Source organism: Eulemur rufifrons, chromosome 30, assembly GCF_041146395.1.
Source record: "Eulemur rufifrons isolate Redbay chromosome 30, OSU_ERuf_1, whole genome shotgun sequence".
Lineage (NCBI taxonomy): Eukaryota > Metazoa > Chordata > Mammalia > Primates > Lemuridae > Eulemur > Eulemur rufifrons.
The window spans coordinates 112,975,074-113,002,732 of NC_091012.1; positions in this window are offsets into that span (position 1 = coordinate 112,975,074).

A 27,659-nucleotide genomic window follows, 5' to 3' on the forward strand; every position below is an offset into this window, starting at 1 on the left:
AGACTAATAATGAGTAAGGAAATTGAATCAGTAATAAAATGTCTCCCATCAGATGTGTAGCATGTGAATATTTTCTCCCATTCTGTAGGTTATCTGCTCTTGTGATGGTTTCCTTGGCTGTGCAGAAGCTTTTTAATTTGATCGTGTCCCATTTATTTATTTTTGTTGTTGCTGTGATTGCCTTTGGGGTCTTCTTCATAAATTCTTTGCCTAGGCCAATGTCTAGAAGACAGCTGATAACTAGAATCTATTTAGAACTCAGGGAAATCAGCAAGGAAAAAATTAAGCAACCCTATCAAAAAGTGGGCAAAGGACATGAACAGAAACCTTTCAGAAGAAGACAGGATAATGGCCAACAAACAAATGAAAAAATGCTCAACATCTCTAATCATCGGGGAAATGCAAATCAAAACCACAATGAGATACCACTTATCCCCAGTGAGAATGGCCTTTATCAAAAATCCCAAAACAATAAATGTTGGCGTGGATGCGGAGAGATAGGAACACTCATACACTGCTGGTGGGACTGCAGACTAATACAACCTCTGTGGAAAGTAATATGAAGATACCTCAAAGAGATACAAGTAGATCTACCATTTGATCCAGCAATCCCATTATTGGGCATCTACCCAAAAGAACAAAAGACATTCTATAAAAAAGACATCTGCACTAGAATGTTTATGGCAGCACAATTCACAATTGCAAAGATGTGCAAACAACCCAAGTACCCATCAATACATGAGTGGATTAATAAAATGTGGTATATGTACGCCATGGAGTTCTACTCAGCCTCAAGAACAACGGTGATATAGTACCTCTTGTATTATCCTGGATAGAGCTGGAACTCATTCTACTAAATGAAGTATCCCAAGAATGGAAAAATAAGCACCATATGTACTCACCATCAAATTGGTATTAACTGATCAACACCTAAGTGCACATACAGGAATAACATTCATCAGGTGTCGGGCAGATGTGAGGGGGGAAAAGGGGATGGGTATATATATATATATATATATACACATATATAATCAGTGTGATGCACACTGTCTGGGGGATGGACATGCTTGAAGCTCTGACTTGGGGGGTGGTGCAAGGGCAATATATGTAACCTAAACATTTGTACCCCCATAATATGCTGAAATTAAAAAAAAAATCTCCCATCAAAGTAAATCCTAGGACCAGATGGCTTCATGGCTGAATGCTACCAAACATTTAAAGAAGAACTGATACCAGTCCTCCTCACAGTCTTCCAAAAAATTTAAGAGTAGGAAATACTTCCAAAGTCATTTATAAAGGCCAGCATTGCCCTGATACCAAAGCCAGACAAGGACCCTACAAGAAAAGAAAACTACAAAATCTACAAAAGAAAACATCAAAATCTCTGATGAACATAGATGCAAAAATACTAGCGAATGGTATTTTGGAGTATATTAAAAGGATCATTCACCATGATCACATGGTATTTATCTCTGGCATGGAAGGAAAGTTCAACATATACAAATCAATAGATGTGATTCACCACATTAACAGAATGAAGGACAAAATCCATATCATCTTTTCAATAGATGTGTGGAAAAAGCATTTGATAAAATTCAACATACTTTCATGATAAAAACTCTCAACAACATAGGTATAGAAGGAATGTTCCTCAATACAATAAAGGCCATATATTGACAAGCCCACATCTAACATCATCCTCAATGGTGAAAAGTTGAAGTCTTTTTTCCTCTAAGATCCAGAACAAGACAAGGATGCTCACTCTCACCACTTCTATTCGACATAGAACTGGAAGTCTAAGCCAGAGCAATTAGCAAGAAAAAGAAACAAAAGGCATCAAGACAGGAAAGGAAGAAGTAAAATTGTCTCTTTTCTGATGACATGATCTTATGTATAGAAAACCCTAAAGACTCTACTAAAAAACTGTTAGTACTAATAAACAAATTCAATAAAGTTACAAGTTACAGAATCAACATACAAAAATCAGAAACATTTCTATACACTGATAGCTCACTATCTGAATAAGAAATTAAGAAAAACAATCTCATTTACATTTGCATCAAAAAATACTTAAGGAGTATATTTATATCACAATATTGCTTGTTTTCATCTTGCATAGCTTCTTGCATAACATATTCATGTGTTGAATTATATTAAAAGGGCCAGAGAGACTCACTCAACTCTTGTATAAGAGTGTTCTGCAATGTAAACTGAGGTTCATAGGATGGGAGTGACCTCAAAGAGCCTATCTAGAATGTGTCTCTTCTGCCCAGGGAAAGTTAGTGAATTGATTCTGTTCAGTCCCACAAAAGTCCATATGCAAGAGGTTTTTTCTTTCACACTCACTCCTGAAGGTGGCTGTGATCCTCCTACCTATGTGAGGGCTTATGAGTTTAGACATTGATAAACAGGCCTGTCCTGACAGGCTAAGTTTAATGGGGATTGAACAAATCTAGAGCTCAGGTTAGCATCACACCTGCTGGATAGTCACCAGGAAATAAACTGTCTGCTATCAAAAACAGTAAGACAACTAAGTCACCCCTTAGTTTGGTGGTCTCTACTAGTCTCTGTTCCTGTCCATTGTTCATTTCAGTTTGGGTCCTATCACCCTAAATTCTAATCCCTCACAGACTTTTTCAGTTTTCACACTTCCTCTATTGCTTGTCTACTCCAAATCAGGGAACCTTTTTTTCCTACTGATCATGACTTCTTCAAAATATATTGTCTCTTAATATAAATTATTCCAGTTCCTCTAATCCTAGATGTTTAAAATTAAAAAGTCAAAATTTGATTTTTTAAATTATTTTTAAGTAACATATAAAATGTGTATTTTTATAATATGATCTTTTGAAGTATATTTGCATTGTGAATAGTTAAATCTAGCTAATTAATAAATGCATTACCTCATATAGTTATCATTTTTGTGCTGCATTCCCATATTCATTGCAGCAACTATTTGCAATAACCACACTATAGAATCAACCTAAGTGTCCATCAGTTAATGAATGGATAAAGAAAATGTGGTATATATACACAATGGAATACTATTCTGCCTTAAAAGAAGGAGATTCTATCATTTGTGACAAGGACGAAACTGGAGGACATTACGTCAAGCAAAATAAGCCAAAATTTTATTATTTTTGTGTCCCACTTTCTCCAGTTTTGCTAATACAATGGCTGTTAAACTGAATAATTGATCGTCAAAGGGCAGAAAGAAATACTCAGAAGAGGGAAACTTTAATTCTTCCTAATTATCGTATCACCACATTCCCAGTGCTGATTGCACTCTGTTTCTTTTTCATTACCTGCCTTAACATTCATGGCTTCCTTCTGCCACAACCCACAAAATCAGGCACTTTGAAGAATGAAAACACTTTTTGGCCTTTATTTAGATGAATATGCACCTCTTGATTACTGAGAAGAAGAAATTGTAAAATGGAACTTTTAATACTTTAAAACTATTTAGAATCAATGTGCATGAATGATTTTGTATAATTCTGTGCAGATTATGGGGAGATGACTCCAGAGAATTTTCACTGACATCTATGGGAGGAAGACATTTGGAAGTAACTTCTAATTGCATATTTCATTGACTTTGAAGAAAAATGAGTCTCAGATTTGGTACTGAGTATAATAACATAAAGATTCAAATACATCATTATCCAAAGAAGTTATCTTGCCTATTTTATGGTATTATTGGAATCACATACTCTCTATACTCTGAATTCTTTGGCAGGGTCAAGACAACCAGAATAGTGCCTTATAGCAAAAGGAGTAGAAAGTAGTTAGAAGATAAAATAAAGCATATCTTCTACCAATATTTTTAATAACTTATTTTCATATATCACTTTGAAATTATCAGATTTATATTTAAGAGAGATAAAATGTATAGGTTGGCTTATTAAAACTACTCAACTTTTGAGGGAAAATGTTATACTTAAGTCCTTATAAAAATGTTAGTATCACAGAAAGTGTTATCTCTAAATATTTATTACCTTTCAAATAATCCCAAACTGAACAAATTCCAAACCATTCCAAGAATACCATTCTTTGTGAAGAGTAAAATCATTATTTAATTATATACACACACATACACAGAGATTTTCAAGTGTTATGATAAGTTCTGACAAAAATAAATTTTGAATTCTTCTACATTAATGAAGTATTATATTTTAGATTTTGAGAGTTTTTCCAACCAAATTTTTAATAGTACCTTTAATTGTGTGCATATATAATTTATATAATTATTATATTTATGTTGTACATAATATATTAATATTTTATATATGTACTTAAATAATAATGTGGTTTTAGATGGTACAAAAGAAAATTCCTTAAATAACAATGTGTGTAGATGATGCAAATTGGAGATGGCACATATTATAGGCCCACTTTGTTAATAACAAAAGGAACCATTTTATCTACATTTACATTTTGGCTTAAATGAGAAACATAGTATTTATATTTGTGTTTTATTCTCCTTAAAAATATAATTGTTTATTTTTGTCATTATTTTACTGCTTGCTTTCTTTAAAGTCCTCATGAATAAGTTGTTTTTAAATATATTCATATATGTGTATTTAGCTTACATTTCATTTGTCATAATAAAAGTCTGGAGGCAGAAAAAAACAGACTTTGACATTCCCATTCTGTATTTGGAAGCATTGAGGTATTCAGACATTGGAACTCTTTCACAGCATGTTGGTAGCAGACCAGAATTAAAATCAAGTCTTCTGAATCCTTGTCATATGCTTAACAATTTAGTAGTCAAATTGTTAACTATAAATATTATTTCTACTGCTGGAATGAAGTAAAAAATAATCATGCATGCTTCTGAAGAAAAATACAATGAGCATATAAACAGCTGTTCTTTTTGACATTGCTCTTTGACTTCATAATCAGGTCAACAAAGTGTGAGAAATAATGAAATTATGGTAGTTATGAATACTCTGAGAGACAAATAAACACTCCGTGGAAATACACAGTTTGCTACTGCCACTTCATCCCTCCTCTGTGTCCATGATTTCATTTAGTGAATTTAAATGTAGACTCCCTGACAGTACTGCAAGGCCCATGACACCACTATTTAACTAAAATGCTCCCCCTTTTATCTCATTCCTTGGTATTGACATTATGTAATTTATAACCCTATGAAATCAGTAAGTTTTCCATGTGTTTTCACTTTGGATAAAGCTAAGGGAATTATTGCTTTAAAAATTAGTAAGTCTATGTTTTTCTAGGACATATGTCTTAAGAGCCCTTTCAAGACACCTTTTAGGGTACTAAAAAATAACAGATATAAAAAGAAACACATTAGTTCATATAAAACTAGAATTCAACTGAGATCCTGTGTCTAAGGGGAAATAGAAAAAGAAAATTTTATAAGTTATAAGAAATTATCACTCTTCGATATAAGAGAAAGTAAAGATATTTTCTCAGACTCAGACCATAGACGAGGTAGTCACTTGCCATAATTGGCCATGATTTGGAGTAAAAATAGAGAGCTCCAAGGGACCAGGGCAACTGTGACCTTTTAAAACTTCAGTTCAGCTACTTACAGATACATTTCCATTTAGAAATGTGTTTATTACAGTGATAACTCTCAGAATATGAACCATGAAACATCTGGCAATGCTTAATATCACAGCCTATCTGCCACCATCTTAGGCAGCATTGTTCAGTTCACAGGAGGAAGGAGTTTCACAGCACTGATCAGAAACCACTTCACTGTGGTGCCTTATTGGCACCAGGTATAGGCTGAGGGGAGTAACCCAGAACAATGATTTAAGGAATGGTAGTAGTATTCTTTGATTATTTTATCCAAGAATAAAGATGATTCCGGGAGACCCCAGTTGCATTCTTCCAAAAATCTTTGAGCTCTTATGGAGAAAATAATTTGATTTAATTTGTTTTGTTTTACCAGAAATTAATAAAGATTTGTGCTCCGTATAAGTAAGGTTCAGTGCCACAATAAATCTTCATACCTACATCAAAAACTCTAGGGTAGCATGAGAGATGATTAAGTCCTGATTTGCCTGTGGATTTTTGACTGAAATTTATAGGTAATTTTTAAAGTCCCCAGACACTGGAGAAACATTGCATAGAGGAGGGAGACCAATAGAACATATTAGAGAAGCTAGAAATAATCCTGTGTATTTACAGCCAATAGATTTTTGACAAAGGTGTCAAGAATATACATTGGGGAAAGCATATCCTCTTAATAAATGGTGCTGGGAAGCTGGATATCTATATTCAGAAGAATGAAACTAGACCCCTATCTCGCACCATAAACAAAAGTCAGCTCAAAGTAAATTGAATACTTAAATGTAGGGCCCCAAACTATAAACGTACTAGAAGAAAACATTAGGGAAACACTTCAGGATATTGGTCTAGACAAAGTTTTTATGGCTAAGCCCCCCCCCCCAACAATCACAGACAACAAAACAAAATAGACAAATGTGCCTATATTAAACGGAAATGCTTCTGCACAGGGGAAAAAAAAAACTATCAACAGAGTGAAGAGACAACCTGCTCAATGAGTGAAAATATTTACAAATTATTCATTCAACAAGGGACTAATATCCAGTTTATACAAGGAACTCAAAAACACAAAAAGCAAAAACAAACAATTCCATTAAAAAGAAGTCAAAGGATCTAAATAGACATTTTTCAGAAGAAGACTTATAAATGGCCCAAAAGTATATGAAAAATGCTCAACATCACTAATCATCAGGGAAACGTAAATCAAAGCCATAATGAGACATCATCTTACTCCCGTTAGAATGGCTATTATTAAAAAGATAAAAGGTAAATGAGGGGTATATATGGTCATAAAGTGGTGTAATGGACATTGAAAACTAAGAAGAGGGGAAGGTGCAAGTGGGTGAAGGATAAAAATCTACCTATCAGGTACAATATACACTATTCTGTTGACAGGTACAATAAAAGCCCTGATTTCAGCATTATACCACTCATCCATATATCAAAAAACACCTGTACCCCCTAAATCTATTGAAATAATAAAAGAGATATGCATAGAAAAATGACTAAAAGGAAATAAATATACCAAAAAAAGACAAAAAATAACAGATGCTGGCAAGGATTTGAAGAGAAGGGAATTCTCATATATTGTTGATGGGAATGTAAATTAGTAAAGCCATTATTGAAAACAGTATGGAGATTTATCAAAAAACTAAAAATAGTATTACCACACAATCCTGCAATTTCACAACAGGGTATTTATCCAAAGATAAAGAAATTGGTATATTAAAGGGATACGTGCACTCCCCATATTTAGTGCAGTATACTATTCATAATAGCAAAGATATGGAATCAACCTAATTGTTTATTAACAGATGAATGAGTAAAGAAAATATGGTGTATAGATACAAAGGAATCATATTCAGCTATTAAAAAAAGGAAATTCTGTCATTTGCAGGAACATAAACATCATTATGCTAACTGATATAAGCCAGATACAGAAAGACAAATATTGCATGTACTCACTCATATATGGGAACTAAAAAAGTTGATCTCATGGAGGTAGATAATCAAATGATAGTTATCAGAGGCTGAGAAGGATGTGGGTGTGTGGGTGGAGGGATGAAAAGAGGTTAGTTAATGGGTACACCATACAGTTCAATAGAAGGATTAAGTTCTAATGTTCGATAGTTGAGCAGGGTGACTATAGTTAACAACAATGTATTGTACATTTCAAAATAGCTAAAAGTGTGGACTTGAAATGTTCTCAACACATAGAAATGATAAATGCTCATGGTGATGGATATGGTAAATATCCTGAACTTGATCATTACACTTGTATGTAACAAAATATCACCTGTGCCCCCAAAATATATATAAATATTATGTATCAATAAAAATGCAGGCAATATAAACTGTCTATGAAAGGTCCAATATGGTGTATTTATCAGACAAAAGCTTCAAAGCAGCTATATTGATATGTTAAAAAAACTAAAGGAACCCATACTTAAGAGTGTTAAAGGAAGGTATGATGACAGCATTTCATTCTATGAAGGATATAATTAAATATATAAACATTATTGAAAAGAACACATAAAAAATCTGGGGTTGAAAAGTATAATTGACATTAAAATTCAATAGGAGAATAGACAAATTTGAGGTGGCAAAAGAACAAATCGTTGAACTAAAACAGAATTGATAGAAATAATGCAATCTAAAGATCTAAGGAATAGAGAAAAATGAAGAAAAATTAGTCTTAATGGTATGGGACACCATTAAGCACATCCACATACATGTAATGGGAGTCCTAGGAGAGAAAAAAAGGGACAGAAGTAGGGCATGGTGGCTTACTCCTGCAATCCCAGTGCTTTTAGAGGCTGAGGTGGGAGAATTGCTTAAAGCCAGGAGTTCAAGACTAGCCTGAGCAGCATAGCAAGACCTTGTCTCTACAAAAGAATTTTTAAAAATTAGCCACACATTGTGGTGCATGCCTATATTTCTAACTACTTGGGAGCCTGAGGTGGGAGGATTGCTTGAGCCCAGGAGTTTGAGGTTACAGTGAGCTATAGTCATACCACTGCATTCTAGCCTGGGCAACAGAGCAAGACCCTGTTTCTAATAAAAAATTTTTTAAAGGGACAGATAAATATTGGAAAACTAATTTTATGAATATACTAATCTATAAATCCAAGAAGCTCAACAAACTCTAAGTGGTATAAATGCAAAGAGGTACACACCCAGACAAATCACAGTCAAAATGTTGAAATTCAAAGAGAGAATTTGGAAAATCACAAAAGTAAAATGAAAAGATTAACAGATGATATATTATCAGAAATAATAGAGGTCAAAAGGCAGTGTGAGGACATATTCAACATGCTGAAAGTTAAAATAAATAAATAAATAAATAAATGAGCCAGCTGTAAACCAAGATTCTTATATCTAGCAAAATTACCTGTGAATGGATTAAATAATCCAGTCAAAATCAGAGATACTCATATTGGATAAAAACTAAGATCCAAATATATGCTATCTAAAGGAGACACACTTTAGATTTACAGACACAAATAAACTGAAAGTAAAAGAATGAAAAAAGTAATACAATGTAAACAACAACTGTAAAATAGCTGGAATGGCTATAGTAACATCAGACAACATAGACATTCGAAGGAAAATGTTACTAGAGATAAAGAGGAATATTTCATAATAACAAAGGGTTAATATATCAGGAAAATATGACATCTATAAACATGTATGCAACGAAGAACAGAGCCTGCACACACGAAGCAAAAACTGACAGAACTAAAGAGAAAAATAGACAAGTCAATAATAACATATAGAAATTTCTTTTGTCATTGACTTTCTGCAGTTTGAATATAATATACCCAAATGTTGTTTTTTTTTTTTCTGGTATTTTTCTTATTTTTCTCTGGACTTCCTTGATTTATGGTTGATTCCTGTCACTAATTTTGGAAAGTTCTTAACCATTGTTATTTCAAATATTTCTTCTTCTCCATTTGTTTTTCTCTTTCTGGTATTCCAAGTACACGTTATACCTTTTGAAATTGTCCCACAGTTTTTAGATGTCTTACTTTGTTTTTTAAATTTCTTTTAAAATTTTATTTTATATTTAATTTTTATTGATATATAATAATCATACATACGTATGGGGTACATGTGATATTTTGATACATTCATACAATGTTTAATGATCAAATCAGGGTATTTAGGATATCCATTACCTTTAAGAGTTATCATTTATTTGTGCTGGGAACATTTCAAGTCTTCTAACTATTTTAAAATATACAATACATTATTATTAACTATATTTACTCTACTGTGCTATTGAATACTAGAAATTATTCCTTCTCTATAACTATATGTTTGTACCCATTAACCAATCTCTCTTCATCCCCCCGCCCACACTTCCCAGCCTCTGGTAATTATAATTCTACTCTCTACTTTCTTGAGACCAACTTTTAATAGCTCCCACATATGTGTGAGAGCATGTGATATTTGCCATTTTGTGCTTGGCTTATTTCATGTAACATAATGACCTCCAGTCCAGTCCATGTTTCTGCAAGTGATAGGATTTCATTAGTTTTTATGGCTGAATAGTATTCCATCATTTATATGTACATTTTTGTCATCCATTCATTTATTTCTGGACACTTAACCTTGATTCCACATCTTTGCTTTTGTGAATAGTGCTGCAATAACTATGGGGGTGCATGTATCCCTTTGATATTCTGGTTTCCCTTTCTTTGGATAAATTCCCAGTAGTGGGATTGCTGGACTGTATCTGAATAGATATTTCTCAAAAGAAGGCAAATGGCCAACATGTATATGAAAAAATACTCAATATCACTATTCATCAAGGAAAAAAATCAAAACCACAAATGAGATATCAACTTACTCCATTTAGAATGGCTATTACCAAAAAGACAAAAAATAACAAATGCTGTTGAGAATGTGGAGAAAAGGGAACTTTTATATACTGTTAATGGGAATGTAAGCTAGTACAGCCATTTTGGAAAACAGTGTGGAATTTTCTCAAAACTGAAAATTGGCTGGGAACAGTCATACACAGCTGTAGTCCCAGCTACTCAGGAGGCTGAGGCAGGACTATTGGGGGTTCAAGCCCACCTTGGGCGACATAGCAAGACTCTGTCTTAAAAAGAAAAAACCCAGAAACTAAAAATGAAACTATCATATGACCCAGCAATCCCCTTACCGAACATTTTTTTAAATTCTTTTTTCTATTTGCCTTTCATTTTGGAAATTTCTGTTGACCTATCTTCAACCTCATTGATTCTTTCCTTGGTCATGTGCGGTGTACTGATGTGCCCATCAAATGCATTCTCTATTACTGTTACAGTGTTTTTGATATTTAGCATTTCCTTTAAATTATTTCTTAAAGTTTCTATATCTCTGCTCCTATTACCCATTCTTTTTACATATTATCTTTTTTCCATTGGATCTCTTAACATATTAATTGTAGTTATTTTAAATTCTACATCTGATATTTCTAAAATTTATGTCATTTTTGAGTCTGGTTCTGAGGCTTGCTTTGTCTCTTCGGACTGTGATCTTTTTTGTTTGGTTGATTTTTGTTTTGCCTTTTAGTCTGACTTGTAATTTTTGGTTGAAATTTGGAAATGTTGTATCAGATAATAGGAACTGAGGTAAACAGGCCTGTAGGAAGAGGTTTTATGTTAAGCTAACTCACAATTGTGTTGTTTTTAGTGGTTGCAGTAGTGTACATTCCAGTCTTCAAACTCCTCTAGTGTCATTGTTTTTGTCTCCCTTGTTGTCTTTGTGCTTTCCAACAACTCCTCCTTTGATAGAGCCTGGATCTTGCAGGTCTTTCTGCTGTAACCCACTGTAATTATACTAAGGCTCTATTGGTGTTTTGGTAAAGTGTGGAGGATGGGAATTATCTATTCTATTATTAAGTCTCCGTCTTTTAGTAAATTTATGTACTTGGACTGTGATCTTCACAAATGTTTCTTAATTCCCACCCCTTTTACATGAGACAGAAAGGATAGATGGAGGTAGAGTCAGAGAAATGCCCTTCCATCAGGTGGGATAAGGCTCTGAATAAATATTTTCCTTGGAAGAGTGGCCCTTTGTTATGAGGAATGCTCTGGGTATATTTTATATTGGTTACTCTTCTACCATTGCCAGCATCATGAAAGGATCTTTCTTCTTTTTTTCTTTTTCTTTTTTTTCTTTTTTCCACTGTAAGAACATCATGAGATTCCTATAGAGAAAATCCGTGAAAGTGTGAGAGGATCCTAAGGCTGTGGCTCCCAGGTGTTTCTCACTCTCACACTCATCCACACTCAGCCTCCAGCAATTCCTCTGAATTATAATTTTAGTGCTCCTACAAGTTTATGACATCAGTGGCTTCTGCTCCAGGTAAACAGATCTCAGCTATTACTCCCTAGGTTTGCCCGTCTCTCCAGATTTTAGTGACAGTTTGTCCCGTGATCCCAGTTCTCTGATGAGTTTAAGAAAAGTAATATATTTTCAGTTTATTTAGCTTTTTATTGATTTAAGGATAGGAATGATGAAGTCAAGCTTTTTATATGTTGTAGCTGAAACTGGAAGTCCCTCTAAAATAAGTGATTTTACTTTGAATACCTGATCTCCTCTTCACTTTCATAGATTTACTAAATTTCAATGTTTGTTGAATATTTGTTTATTTTTTTCTAACAGATGTCATTTAAACAATGTGTATTTTCTGAACTTTAAAAAGTGATGTATATTCTGAAAGACTGTGCAAAGTTAATCAAGCTGCTGGGTGTCATAGATGTCTAAATTGCAATTCATCTCTCTTCCATTTGATAAACATTGAATCTCAATATTCACTAACTAATGGGGAAAAATAAAATGGTTGTTACTTCTGTATAGTGTTTAAAGATCCATAAGCCTGTCATCATGTGCCTGCAGAGAGGAGCATGCTGGTGATTATCTTCCTTACCTTACATACACTCATTCCATGATGTACTTTGAATGACATGCAGAAAATAACATTTGTATGTTATATAATATAAATTATATATAATATATATGTATATATGCACACACACATACACATATATATATACATGTACATATAAAAATAGGATGAATAGCCTATATAGTATATGTATAGTAGGCTAAATAATGGCTCTTAAAAATGGCTCCTGGAACTGTGAATGTTGCTTTATATGTCAAAATGGAATTTTGCAGATTTGATTAAGTAACTTGATATGAGGAGATTATCCTGCATTATCTGGGTGGGTCTTAAGTGTAATCACAATTGTTTTATAAAAGGGAGACTGAGGGAGATTTGAGCACAGAAGAGTAGAAAACATTTTGGTGATGGAATCAGAGATTGGAGTTACAGATATTGAAGATGGAGTTAGGGGCCACAAGCCTAGAGGTATAGGCAACCACTAAAAGCTGGAAAAGTCAAGGTAATAATTCTCCCCTCAAAGCCTTCAGAAGGAATCAGACCTTCCAACACCCCGACTTTAGTTCAGTGAAACTAATTTCAGACTTTGGACCTCTAGAACTGTAAGAGGATACATTTGTACTGTTTTAGCCACTAAGTTTGTGGTAATTTGTTACAGCAACAATAGAAAAGTACTACAATATATTTAGCTAAATTTTTAAGTGCCAATTCTATGCTTCATCTATAACTCCATGTATTTAACAATGTCTTACATAGAATAGGTGTTTGTTAAGTGTTAGTTTCACATGTTACCTTCAAATTTTACAAATGTATAACCTTAAAACTAGAGTAAAAAGAGGGCAAAAAACATGAACAGAAGTTTTTCAAAAGAAGATAGACAAATGACCAAAAAACATATGAAAAAATGCTCAACATCACTAATCATCAGGGAAATGCAAATTAAAACCACAATGAGATTATCACCTTACTCTTGTTAGAATGGCTTTTGTTACAAAGTCCAAAAACAATAAATGGTGGCATGATGTAGAGAGAAAGGAATGCTTATACACTGTTGGTGGCACTGAAAATTAGCACGACCCCTTTGGAAAACAGCATGGATATTTCTCAAAGAACTAAAAGTAGACCTACCATTTGATCTAACAATCCCACTACTGGGTATCAACACAATGGAAAAGAAGTCATTTTATCAAAAAGACACCTGCACTCGAATGTTTATTGCAGCACAATTCACAACTGCAAAGATCCAGAATCAACCCAAATACCCATCAATTCATAAGTTGATTAACAAAATGTGGTGTATGTATACCATGGAATACTACTCAGCCATAAAAAAGGATGAATTAATGCCTTTTGCAGAAATTTGGAAGGAATTAGAGACCGTTATCCTAAGTGAAGTATCCCAAGAATGGAAAAACAAACACCACATGTGCTAACTAATAAACTGGAACTAACAATGGGCATATAAGTGCACAGAGGGAAGTAAAAGTCATTGAAAATCAGGCAGGGGAGAGGGAGGAGAGAAGGGGCAAAAACCTACCTAAGATGTACAATGAACTATTTAGATGATGGGCACACTTATAGCCCTGACTCAAGCCATGTAACAAAAATATTTGTACCCCCTTTATATTTTGAATTAAAAAAGAAGAAACTAGAGTTATGTGGTTTATGTTTTGAATACCATATGATATTTATCAATTTATGAAAATTTAGATAGATGGAGAGTTAAAAATTATCATGATGGATAGCATATCAAATTAATATAGTGTCTTATGATTTCAACACTCTCAATATTCCCAACATATTTTTTCTTTATCTTTATTCATTATTTTTGTCAAATCTTACAAGAAAGCATAAGGAGGTTAACTTTTATTTTAATGTATATTGCTCCAATGTAGGCCATATTTATCTTTTCATATTTAAAATTAGAGGTCAGATTTTGACTTTCAAGTTTAAATGAGAACTATGTGAAGTTTTCAGGGAGCCACACTCAATACAGTTTATAAATCAAGGTCTATGATTGGTCCACATTAGACCATAGCAAGATACACTACTGTATGCAGAATAGGAAATTTACATAAATAATTTCAATCCTGGAAGATTAAAATCTGCAGAAAAAGTGGCAAGTAATTTCACGGGATCAGAGATTGGGCTCTGGATTTTTAAAAAATGATATTCAATTCCTGCTCTTCTACTTATCATCTGTGTGGCAGGTTGAGCAAATTACTTTAACCTACTTGGACCTCACTTACTCCATGTGAATATAAGATAATGGTAGCAATTAGCCCTAGGGTTTTCTGTCCTGAGTCATTTTATCCACAGTACCTGGCACTGGGTCTGGTCCTTGGCAGCCCATAGCAAATGATACCTACCTTCTAACTTAAGTGCACATACAGTAATAACATTCATTGAGTGTCGGAGAGATGGGAAGGGGGGACAGGATGGGTAGATACACACCTGATGGGTGTGGTGCGCACCGTCTGGGGGATGGACAGGCTTGAATCTCTGACTCAGGTGGGGCAAGGGCAATATATGTAACCTAAACATTTGTCCCCCTTAATATGCTGAAATAAAAAAAGAAATAAAACTTTATAACCAGTTTGTAGCCAAGAGTTTTATAATCAAGCAGTTAATTTTGAAATATATACTTTCTCCTGGAAATCATAAGGAGAAAAAAAGGAGAAATTAAAAAAAAACCATGGCTACAAACTATATTTTCATTAAAACTAGGAAACAAAACAATTAGCAGACTTCTAGTTGCATATACATTCCTCCAAAGGCAAAACCACAAGAGAAGCAAGTGACTGTGAGGGGACTATAGGGAAGAAAAGGATGGGCAGAAGAGTACAGGAAGGTCTCTTACATCTCCAGGTAATAGTTGTCTCCCAAATGAAAGCATCCCACCTGAAAGGGAACCACTGTGAGTATAACTGAGATTGAACTCAAGATCACTGGGAAAGGAAGAGAGAGACAAGGTTCAGAAAGCATTCAGGAAGCCATATGTGGTAGATAGCAAAATGTACCAACAAAAAAAAGTTTCTAAGAATGCATCCTGAATAGATGAGTGTGAAGGGAACTGAGAGATTCAGGCTGGCAGGGGAAGTTCACCTAAACCAGGCTGGGCTCTGAGAACCAGAGAAGGGCTGGTTACAGAGAGGACAATATTGTAAGACATTCACTGTAGTGGCGGAGGAGAGAGCTGTGAGCTGTGAAGCTTGGATTTCTATTCTGGAATACCCTGTATCCCCTACCTCATCCACCTATTAGAAGTCTAGGAAAATCCATCCTATATAAATGCAAGTAACAGGAAATGAGGAAGATCTGCTTATACACAAGGATACTATAATATAAAAGATGAACAAAATGAATATATATTCCTACAGATAATAGGAAAACCTATCTGGAAATGGCTTCCTCAAAGCAGATGAAAACTGTAACTTAACTTTACAAAAAGAACTAAAATAACCAACAGAAAGCTAACGGAAACTAATCCTTGAAATAACAATTATAGTTATGGAGGACTACTACAAAGCACAAACATAAGAATTAAAGAAAAGGAAATGATGGCTTGAAAATAAGATGATATAAAACGTGAATCAATAGAATTCAGGAATATTTAGAACATTTAGAATTCTAAATATTTAGAATGTTTAGAAAAAATATTCTAAAATGAAGATGAAATTATAGGGAACACTTAGAATAGTGACCACAGAAAGTACAGTAAGGGATAGAGAGGAAATAAATGAAAAGCAAAGTTTCTGGAAACATAGTAAAAAGGAGATTAAAAAATGAAATTAGGTCTCCTTGTAGAAATGGCTCATACATCTGAGGATGAAAATATAGAAGATGAACCTAGAACATATGGTCATATTAGCAAACAAGGGAGTTATAAAATATTATTTGAATCATGTCAAGGCAACTAGAGAAGAATCACATTTTGCCAAAAAAGGGACATTTTGAGAATGAATAATAACAATATCTGCAATAAATGGGAAACATAAATATGTCTAAAATATGTCTAAATTCATAAGTACTTAGTAACACACACATACACACATACTATCACACTCATTAGTCAACTTTGGGATGTAAAGGAATAAATTCATTATTCTGAAAATAAATAAGAGAAAAGAATTAAGTGTTTCTCTTGCCTTTTCAGTGAAAATTGTACCTTAGGTTAGGTACTTCTTTATAGAAGCAGTCTTAGCTATTAAATGAAGAAATACTAATACAATTAGAATACCATCATTTTGTAATTTTTAATGAAATAATTGAGCAAGACAATGCCCATGAATGGCTGTTACTATAACAGAGAGTACACCAGATATTTTGTGCCTTCTAACAAAAATATACAATACCACTAAGAAGCAGTTTTACTAAAAATGCAAATTAGGAGCTAATGAAAGCTCTAGATTGAATCAACAATTTACATAAAATACAAGAGACAGGGGAGCATGTTAAAATAAACTACAGGGATGCAATTAGCCAAATCCAGATTGTGTGAAATACTACAGAGCAAATGATTCAGTGTTTTGTTTTGTTTCCAAAAAAATAAATGGCAAGAACATAAAGGAAAGAGAGGCATTCTATCAATAAAAAGGAGAGTCAAGGGATATAACCTACTGCAATGTATAGGCATTTGGGGAATATAATACAAACAAATTATAACAAAATGTAAAAATAACTGAGGAAATTTAAACATTGACTAGATATTGGATGATATTAAAATATTATGCTCATTGTTTAGAAGTAATAATGACATTCTTGTTCTTAAAGAGTCCTTTTCATTTGGGGATACATTCAGAAATATCTAGAGATGAAACAGTATAACTGAGATCTACTTTATAGGGTACCTGGGAGATGGGGGAGTTGTTAAGGAAGAATTCATTAACAGATGAAACAATTGAGGCTCATTATACTGTTTTCCCTATTTTATTTTTCAAATTTCCCATAATAAATCCTTAAAATATTTCCAAACTACCTAATGAATAAAAGGAGTACTCCTGAATGATATTTCCTATGGGAAAATTATATTTATAGAAGTTTTCTTTAGGTTAAAGAAACTCTGTTTATTCTTAATTTATGAAGTTTTTATTATAAAATTATATTGAATTTTGTAAGAAGATGTTTCTGCTTCTTTGCATATGTTAATATTTTCATCATTTAAGTCATCGATGTAGATTTTATATATTTCTTTTATGTATTTTTCAAAGTTAAGTTTCCTGAAACTCCTTTTCTTCACTTCATGCACAAAAGCGCAAATTAAACAATATATTCCTGAATAACCAGTGGTTCAATAAAGAGATTAAGGTGGGAGAATATTTGGAGTTCTCTAGATATAAGATCATATCGTCAGCAAAGAGTGATGATTTGACCTCTTCTGCCCCCATTTGGATGCCCGTGATTTCCTTCTATTATCTTATTGCTCTGGCTAGGACTTCCAGCACTACGTTGAATAGAAGCAGTGGTAGAAGGTAACCTTGTCTGGTTCCAGTTATAAGAGGGATGCTTTCAATTTTTTCCTGTTCATGATGTTGGCTGTGGGTTTGTCATATGTGGCTTTTACCATTTTGAGGTACGTTCTGTCTATGGTTATTTTGTTAAGCATTCTTATCATAAAAGGGTGCTGAATTTTATTGAATGCTTTTTCTGCATCTGTTGAAAGGATCATATGTTCTTTGTTTCTACTTCTATTTATGTGGTGAATTACATTTATAGATTTGCATATGTTGAACCATCCCTGCATCTCTTGGATGAAGCCCAGTTGGTCATCATGGATTATTTTTTTGATAAGCACAAGAATCCGGTTTGCTAGGCTTTTTTTTTTTTTTTTTTTTTGAGAATTTTTGCATCTATATTCATAAGGGATATTGGCCTGTAGTTTTCTTTTTTGTTGCGTTTTTTTTCCTGGTATTGGTAGTAGGGTGATGTTGCCTTCATAAAACGTGTTGGGGAAGAAGGAAATAGCAGAGGACATAAACAGGTGGAAAAACCAAACTATGTTCATGGGTTGGAAGAATCAACATTGCTAAAATCACTGTACTACCCAAAGTGATCTACAGATTCAATGCAGTCCCTATTAAAATACCAAAATCACTTTTTGCAGATATAGAAAAATTAATTCTATGCTTCGTATGAAACCACAGAAGACCCTGCATAGCAAAGGCAATCTTAAGCAAAAGGAACAAGTTGGGAGGCATCAATTTACCAGACTTCAAGCTATACTACAAGGCTGTAGTAACGAAAACAGTATGGTACTGGCACAAGAACTGAGACATAGACCAATGGAACATAACTGAGACCTCAGACATAAAACCATCCTCATATAGCCATCTAATCTTTGACAAAGCAGACAAAAACATACACTGGGGAAAAGAATCCCTATTCAATAAATGGTGCTGGGAAAATTGGATAGCCACATGTAGAAGACTGAGATAGGATCTGTACCTTTCACCTCTCACAAAAATCAACTCATGGTGGATAACAGACTTAAACCTAAGGCATGAAAGTATAAGAATTCTAGGAGAAAATGTTGGAAAACCTTTAACAGACATTGGCCTAGGGAGATAATTTATGAAGAAGACCCAAAAGCAATCACAGCAACAACAAAAATAAATAAATGGGACCTGATCAAATTAGAAAGCTTCTGCACTGCCAAGGAAACAATTATTAGAGCAAACAGACAATGTACAGAATGGGAAAAAATATTTGTGTGCCACACATCCTATAAAGGGCTGATAACTAGAATCTATATAGAACTCAAGAAAATCAGCAAGAAAAAATCAAACAACCCTATGAAAAAGTGGGCAAAGGACATGAAAAGAAACTTTCCAGAGAAGACAGACTAATGGCCAACAAACATATGAAAAAATGCCCAACATCTCTAATCATCAGGGAAATGCAAATCAAAACCACAATGAGATATCACTTATCTCCAGTGAGAATGTCCTTTTTCAAAAAATCCCAAAACAATAAATGTTGGTATGGATGCGGTGAGATAGGAACACTCATACACTGCTGATAGGCCTGCAAACAAGTACAACCTCTGTTGAAAGAATATGGAGATACCTCAAAGAGTTACAAGTAGAACTACCATTTGATCTAGTGATCCCACTGCTGCGTATTTACTGAAAGGAAAAAATGACATTTTATAAAAAGACACCTTCACTAGAGTGTTTATAGCAGCCCAATTTACAATTGCAAAGATGTAGAAACGACCCAAGTGCCCATGAATACATGAGTGGGTTAATAAAATGTAGTATATGTATACTATGGAGTATTAGTCACCAAAAATCAATGGTGATCTAAGACCTCTTGTATTATCCTGGCTGGAGCTGGTGCCCATTCTACTAAGTGAAGTATCACAAGAATGGAAAAACAAGCATCACATGTACTCACCATCAAATTGGTATTAACTGATCAATTATGTGAACATATGGTAGTAACATTCATCAGGTGTTGGGTAGGTGGGGGGAGGAGAGGATGGGTATATTCATACCTAATGGGTGTGGTACACACTGGGGGAGGGACACTCTTGTAGCTCTGACTGGGGTGGGGCAAGGCAGTACATGTAATCTACACATTTGTACCCATATAATATTTTGAAATTCAAAATATATATAAAAAAGAGTAAAAAAGAAAAAATATTTTTTTCAGTTTTATTTTTAATTGACAAATAAGTGTACATAATTATGGAGTACATAGTGTTGTTTCAATAAATATAATGCATAGCGATCATATAAAAGTAATTAGCATATTTATCCTAATTATTTATCATTTCTCTGTGTTGAGAATGTTCAATATCCTGCTTCTGGCTATTCGAAATTGTATATTATTGTTAACTATAGTTATTCTATAGTCATTCTATAGAGGTATAGAAAATTAAAACTTATTCCTCGTATATAGCTGTAATTTTATATCCTTTAACAAATCTCTCCCTATCCATTGCTTCCTCCTACCCTTCCTAGCCTCAAGTAAACTGTGTTCTGTGTTTTACTTCCATGAGATCAACTATTTTTTTGGTTTCCACATATGAGTGAGAACCGGCAGTGTTTAACTTTCTGTTCCTTGCTTATTCCACTTGACATAATGTCCTCCTGTTCCATCCATGTTGTGGCAGGATGTTGTGGAAATCCAGTGACAGGATTTCATTATTTTTTATGGCTGAATAGTATTCCATTGTGTATATATACCACATTTTCTTTATCCATAAAATTAAAAACTTGTATAATTTGGAGAAAGGCATAGGGAGATTCTCTTTTGCTCAAATATTTCAATTTCATTTTAATCTAATGAATGAAATGTAGGTGAGGTAGTTGCTCAGAGTAAAGTGGCAGTGTTAAAATCATGGTATTTTCTCTTTATAAGTAGTGTCTTATAAGTAATGGGAACCTGAATAAATGGCAAATATACACCCTTGCTGGGGAAGAGCAAGAGCATCACATGTTCTGAATAGAAGCACAAGTTACAGAGCAAGATAAGCCACAGTAAGAGTGGGTGACATTACAAATATAGAAAGTAACAGTTATTTGAGAAGGCTAGAAGCCCTAGAGAAATGTGACTGTCCTTCTGTCTGTTGTGCCTACTCCCAGTTTTCACTCATATTTCTACTTTATTGGCAAGCTGAAGTCCCAAGTCAGGCCCAAGATGTTCTACTGTTAAACTTCTTTTTGAACAGACACCATAACTCACCTGCACACTATACTGCTTGAATATATATCTGACTGAAGAGAGCCAATCAAAACAACAGTGCACCTCTATTTTTGCAGTAGTGAGGAAGGAAAATATTGCTATTTCCTAAGGAAAAAATTAAAGATAAACATGTCACCAAGTCAAGCTCTGAGCAAGGTTAAGTTCAGGGAAGGAGCCTTCTAGTTCCATGCAGAGACTACTCTCTAAATACCTCTAAGGTCATAAATGTCCTCTTATTCCAATTCCAGTGATGTCTGGTGACAGAAATTTCTCAGCATTCAGGCAATTTAGGGAACGATCAGGCAGACGATATGGGTGTGCTCACGACAAGAGGCCCGCTGCTGAGGTAACACCAAGCTGTGATTTTTATTTCCCTTCCAATTGTATTGGATAATACAATTCTTATTGCATTAACTGAAATAGACTACCAAAGAAGTAGCCAGTTTGAAATAATACACACTAAAAAAAAATCGACATTACAGGACTCATATTTGAGATCAGTGCAGCAGCAAGAACATATTTCCAAATAGCCAGAATAAAACAACAGTAAGTTGAGGAGAGATGGCTTGGTCTTGCCAGATTGTAGCAACATCTCCCATGAACACACCGAACTGTGGGGATGAAGGCAGGGATGGGACTTCCATTGCAAAATTAAGAATTTATGAATAATGTCAAATGTTAAGCACAATACATTCCCCACTGCAGCCACCAATCTTTTACTAGCTTCCAATTATTTTCCCCCTGTCTTGTGCAAGTTTTCCACTTGCACAAAATAAGAAGAAGCCAGATTGGTTTCATTTTAAAATCTTACTACTTGTCAATATGTATGCCCCTAAGGCAATGGATTTGGCTCATGTATAAAGAGCTCTGATCATTTTCTTTCCTAATATGGATGTAATTACTCAAAATGCAGGATGCTTTCAGTATCATATTTCTGACAAAACTGTTAATGATTATTACATAGCTGATTTCTGCAACAATGTTTGCTGCTTTGTTGTAATGTGCCACTTCTTTCATGGTAAAATTTTCAATTAAGTGGATTCTGTGCAGAATTTAGGCAGAGATAGAGATGGGAAATTCAGGGTTTGCAATGATAATTTACTTCATGAATTTCATCAACTACTAAAGCATATCAGATAGCATTAATGTAGCGAATTGCTAGAGCAAAGCCTGGCTACCTATATCTTATCTTTGATACAAGCAAAGTGATGGTGGGCCCTTAGCTTAGGACAACTTTCCATCATTCCTTCATTGCATGATCTCTTCCACCACCTACCCCTCCATTATTCATGTTTCAAGCATATTTTCCCAGATGAGATGCAACTTTTAATTGTTCCACATATGATAACAATGTCATGCTTTTCCAGCATGGAAAGTGTTCTTTCCTGATTTTTCCTATGGAAAACGTGAGCAATTAGTGAAAATATTGATGGTTTCTATGCTACTACTCAAATACTTTCTCACTTAGCTATCCCTGTATTCCAAGTTTATCTTCCAGAAAGTTATGAAGTGCCCATGTAAACAGACATCTAGAAAATAAGTTTAGAATTTCATTAAGCTGAATTTGAAAATCTAGAATTTACATTTTTGAATTGATATAATTTACTTACAATGGAACTGGTTAATGGATTCATTGAAAGGAAAAAAATAACATGTAAAGGTAACTGTAGTGTGATTAATTTCTTACTTTTTTGAAGTATGATTAAATATAACTAAGAAAGAGGCTAAAATATCACAGGTACAGGGCCATCTCTTCTTTTACAGGATCACTTAGTCTTTACAGCACAGTTACAGATCACAGCTGCCTCATTTGTATCTTTGTTATTAAAGTGGTGGGGGCAGACAGTGGGCCAACAGAAGGAAAGCTTCTATTGAAGGGATTTCAGACGAGGTTCAGTTTATTTGACTCTAACCTAGATTCGTTCTTTTCTATGAGTAACACCTAGAAAATTTTGCTCAATGACATTTTTTAAATCATTTAAGCCATTTTTAAAGTGGCACTGATGTGCATTCATTTGGTCACTGAAGATAGCAGCTTCCCATCATTAAAAAAATATTATCCATCCTCTCTTTTTATTTCATTTCTATGATGCTTGAGCTAATGCTTTTTAGTCTCTATCTACTACTCCAGCAAGGGTGCACTAGGGCTGAAGACTCTGTTTTTTAATCTAAGACTGAATGCTCTTGCTAGAAGAGATTACCAAAAGGAGGCAACAAGGATCAGAGAATCTTACTAATGCTTATTAGAGGGGAAGGAACAGCTGATTGTCAGAGTGATAGCAGGACCCTCTCTGGCTGGGGTAATTCATTGGGGAAAAAAAAGATGATGTGTCCGCCAGGATAAGAATACTTGTAAAGATAAAAGGAATTATCATGACCAAGGAGAGCTGGTACCAATTCAGTACTGGAGAAATCCAAAAACAGATTGGAAACAGAAGGGTCTATAGCTTTACAATGAACAAGTGGGTCATTCCCCACTGTGTGTTGGGGAAATGATGCTGGAGTGAAAGATCCCTCACAATAAGATGGGGCAGAAAGGGAATATTAAGAGAATTTCAGTCATTTATTCTGCACCTAGAATTTCTACTTTTTCTTTCTTTGAAGAACCTTCTTGAAGGTATATGATAATTTTATTTATTTAAATTAATAAAAATTATATTTATCATGTATAACATCTTGTTTTCAAATGTGTAGCCATTGTGGAATGGCAAAGTCAAGCTAATTAACCTATGCATTACTTCACATACTTTTCATTTTTTTGTGGTGAGAACACTTAAAATCTATTCTCTTAGCAATTTTCAAGAATACAATATGTTGCGGCTACTTTTTCCACTCCTGAGCTCAGTAGCAAAGGAATGAATAATTACGCAAAACACCGTGTTTAGAGAGAAGTGGAGAGACCAAAATCTGAAGGAGAAAATGGCCTCCTCAGCTAGGTTCCTCCTTGTATTTATTCCCAAGGACACACGCAGAGTCAGGGCAGGGCCGTTTGCTAATTTCTTTAACAACTTCCATACAGGTCAGCTGAAAACAGCACTCAGCAAACAAGCAGCTTCAGGCAGGCATTTTTGCCTGACCCTTCATTCATCTTGCTCACATTCTTTCCATCCATTCATCCATCCTTTCTTCTAAGCCCAGCCCCTACAACAATACATTGTTGTTAACATAGTCATCATGTTGTACTATAGATCTTTTGAACTTATTCCTCCTATCTGAGATTTTTGTATTTTTGGTCAACATCTACCCAATCCTACCTCTCCCTCAGGCCTGGTAACCAATATTCTACTCTCTAATTCTATGAATTCAACTTTTTTTTACATTCCACATATAAGTGACATCATTCAGTGTTTGTCTTTCTGTGTCTAGTTTATTTCACTTAACATAATGTCTTCAAGGTTCATCTATGTTGTTGCAAATGAGAGGATTTCATTCTTTTTGAAGCCTGAATAGTTCCATTGTGTATATATGCCACGTTTTTTCTATCTATTCATGTGTTGATGGACATTTAGGTTGATTACATATCTTGGGTATGGTTAATAATGCTGTAATGAACATGGAAGTGAAGATATCTCTTTGACATACTGATTTCATTGTTTTGGATATATACCCAGTAGTAGGATTGCTGGATTATATGGCAATTCTATTTTTAATTTTTTGAGGAGCCTCCATACTGTTTTCCATAATGGCTATACTAATTTGCATTGCTACCAACAATTTTTTTTTTTCCAGCTTAATGGATGCTTCAGTGGAGGGACTGATTCTCTGAGCCCCTACTTTGCCATTTGTTCTTCAACTCACTCTTATTCATCCAGATTTACCTTCCTGAAATACTTTAATGAGAGTGCCTCTTATCTGTTAAAACAATAATTACTCACAAAATGTGACCATATTCTTTTAGCTGACTATCAAATCTTAACAATTGTAAAAGAGAATTTCTTCCTGCTACTCTGGTGAAAGAATCCTCTACCCCAGCTACACACACCATTCTCTGATGACACATTGTTCTTACTATATAAATTTCTTTTTCCACATTGTTTACCTTGTATAGAAACCAATCCTCATCATTCCATTACTAATATTTGGCAATCCTTAAGGCTAATTGGCCTCCTCCATCTTGTTGACTTACCTGCTCATCTTAGGTCTTATCAATATATTACTTAGTTTGTGCCATCTCATGAGTCCTATCACATATTTTCATGATGTGGCATCAATTCCTCTTATTTCTTTCTGATCATATTGTTGGAGGAGACTGATTTTGGCAGTAAAAACCAGCTAAAATCTTCATTGTCCTAAATCTCTCACTTAACACTTATAATACCTTGGCTAAAAGTTTAGTCTTCCATTTTCTTATCTAAATTTGAGATTAATATCACACTTATTCAAGTGACTCAGTATTTTGGATATGTGGTTCTCTTGTTAACTGAAATAAATGGGATGCATATTACATGCTCCTTATAGGACTAAAACAAATCATTGAGTCAATCATTTAGAATTTTGTCTCCAAACGTTTTTGATGTTGGGAGATAATATGAGAGAGTTCAAAAACCTTTAATTGAAGAATGGATCCTACATCCCTCAATGTTTGCATGGTGCTAAGGACCAAGAAATTCAAAAGGCTTCTTGATGGTCAGACATCATTACTTACCAACCAGCCTTTTGAAGGAGCTCAGAAAATTTCACCCCAAAATATGACTCCTTGGTATAAAGAGTATTTTGAGTGAAAGGCCCTTAGAGATCAACATGCATTGGAAGGGGCTTTCCTTCTATCTTCATAAAACTAGGTGGACCCATCAAAATGAACAATTGTCTTTCCTTCTCCTCCCTGTTATCTCAATATATTGTAGGAAAGAAGATCAGGAATGCAACCAGACCTCGACTAACCCACTTTAAAGATAATACCTGTCTCTCTGCTTAATATAATTTTCAAAGAGAATCATTTACAAGTCAATTTGTTTTCCCGCATCCATTCATTCTCCCAAGTATCTGTTCATTCTCCCTAGTAACCATTTATTGCCACTCAATGAAATTACCTATATTCCTCATCTCCCCCTCCCCTCTATAATGAGGGTATATAAATGTCTGGACCCCACTGGGATATTGGGTAATCACTCCGTGATTCTCCCCGTATGAACAGTAAATAAATTTGTAATCTGTTTGTCTTATTAGAATCTGCTTTATTGTGAGTTGATCTTTCAGCAAACCTTCCAGGGATAAAGGAGAAGTTTTTCTTAGCCCCCACATTTTAAACTCAGAAATATTGTCTCTCTGACACAGCCAAGAGCTTATGTAGCCATAATTATAAAAAGCAGTGGGTGCTTAAATAATTAAGTTATACATATGTTCATCAATAAAGATTATTAGTAAATTAATTCTAAGAAAGGTACTGCTTAACCACAAATATTTGCTAAATGGTGATCTTCTTTGATGCTGAAATTTCATTCTGTGTTTCATAGTTCAGTACCAGTCCAAAGCCTAGAAGTTCCAACGCAACACTGGATTCTTATCACAAAGAGTTGTTGCTAATTCTGCTGGCTGTAGCCCAGCTTCTTTAGTATTTTTTTTTCCCACTGAATCGTAATGAATAATAAAGTGTTCGTGCTCCTCAGCTCTCACATATTTCCACCTACCCATATTATGTTCCACAACCAAAAAATACACTTTTAAATATCTTGTGGTGGGTTTTACTTAGAATTCTATACCAGAATGCTACCACTTTTATTATTTCTCATAAATATGCTCTGATGCTCAAATTGGCCATTTCTCCTAAAAGTGGGCAGAAATACTACATTTTGCTTTTGAATTATTTTAGTTTCACTATAAATGTTTTTTAGCATCTGAGATAAAATTATTCAAAACATTGTGGGTTTCTATTATTGAAGTTGTTAAAGAAAAGGGTATGTTGCCAACAATAAGTCAGGCTATATAATAGAAAGCTGTTTACCGTGTGTTGGGGAATTTGTCACCTTATGTGTGCAGAAAATCAATAATTCTCAGTAGTCCAAGATATGAGCTGATTGTCAAGAACAGTATTGAGGGCGAGTCAGCAGGAGCACTTGGTCTTCACAGAATAGAGTGAAGTGTTGAAAAGAAATTAACACCATTTCTATAAATAGCATTTAGGAATGGTAGAGAACTTATGGGGCCAGAAACTATTACAAGAAACATCCTGGAGTAACTCCAGCAAGGACAGAAAGCTTCCAGTTTACAGGATAATAATATCTGAGTCAGAACAAGGTTCAAAAGAAATACAGATTCCTAAGTCAGCATTGTTCATTTATCATCTAAGAGATACTGCCCTTCCCTATTATTTATCATTCCATATATACCTCATACCTTATTGACAAGAAATAAAGTCTGTTGTATTAAGTTGAATGATGAAAGGATGAACCTCATGGTACAGTTTTAAAATGCATAAATTCATCTTAAAGTTAAGCAAATCCATGACACTCAAGGGAAAATTAAGACCCAAATCTGCCATGTTAGTCAGATTTTCCTTTATGCTCATATCTGTTTGGCAGAGAACAGATTGAGA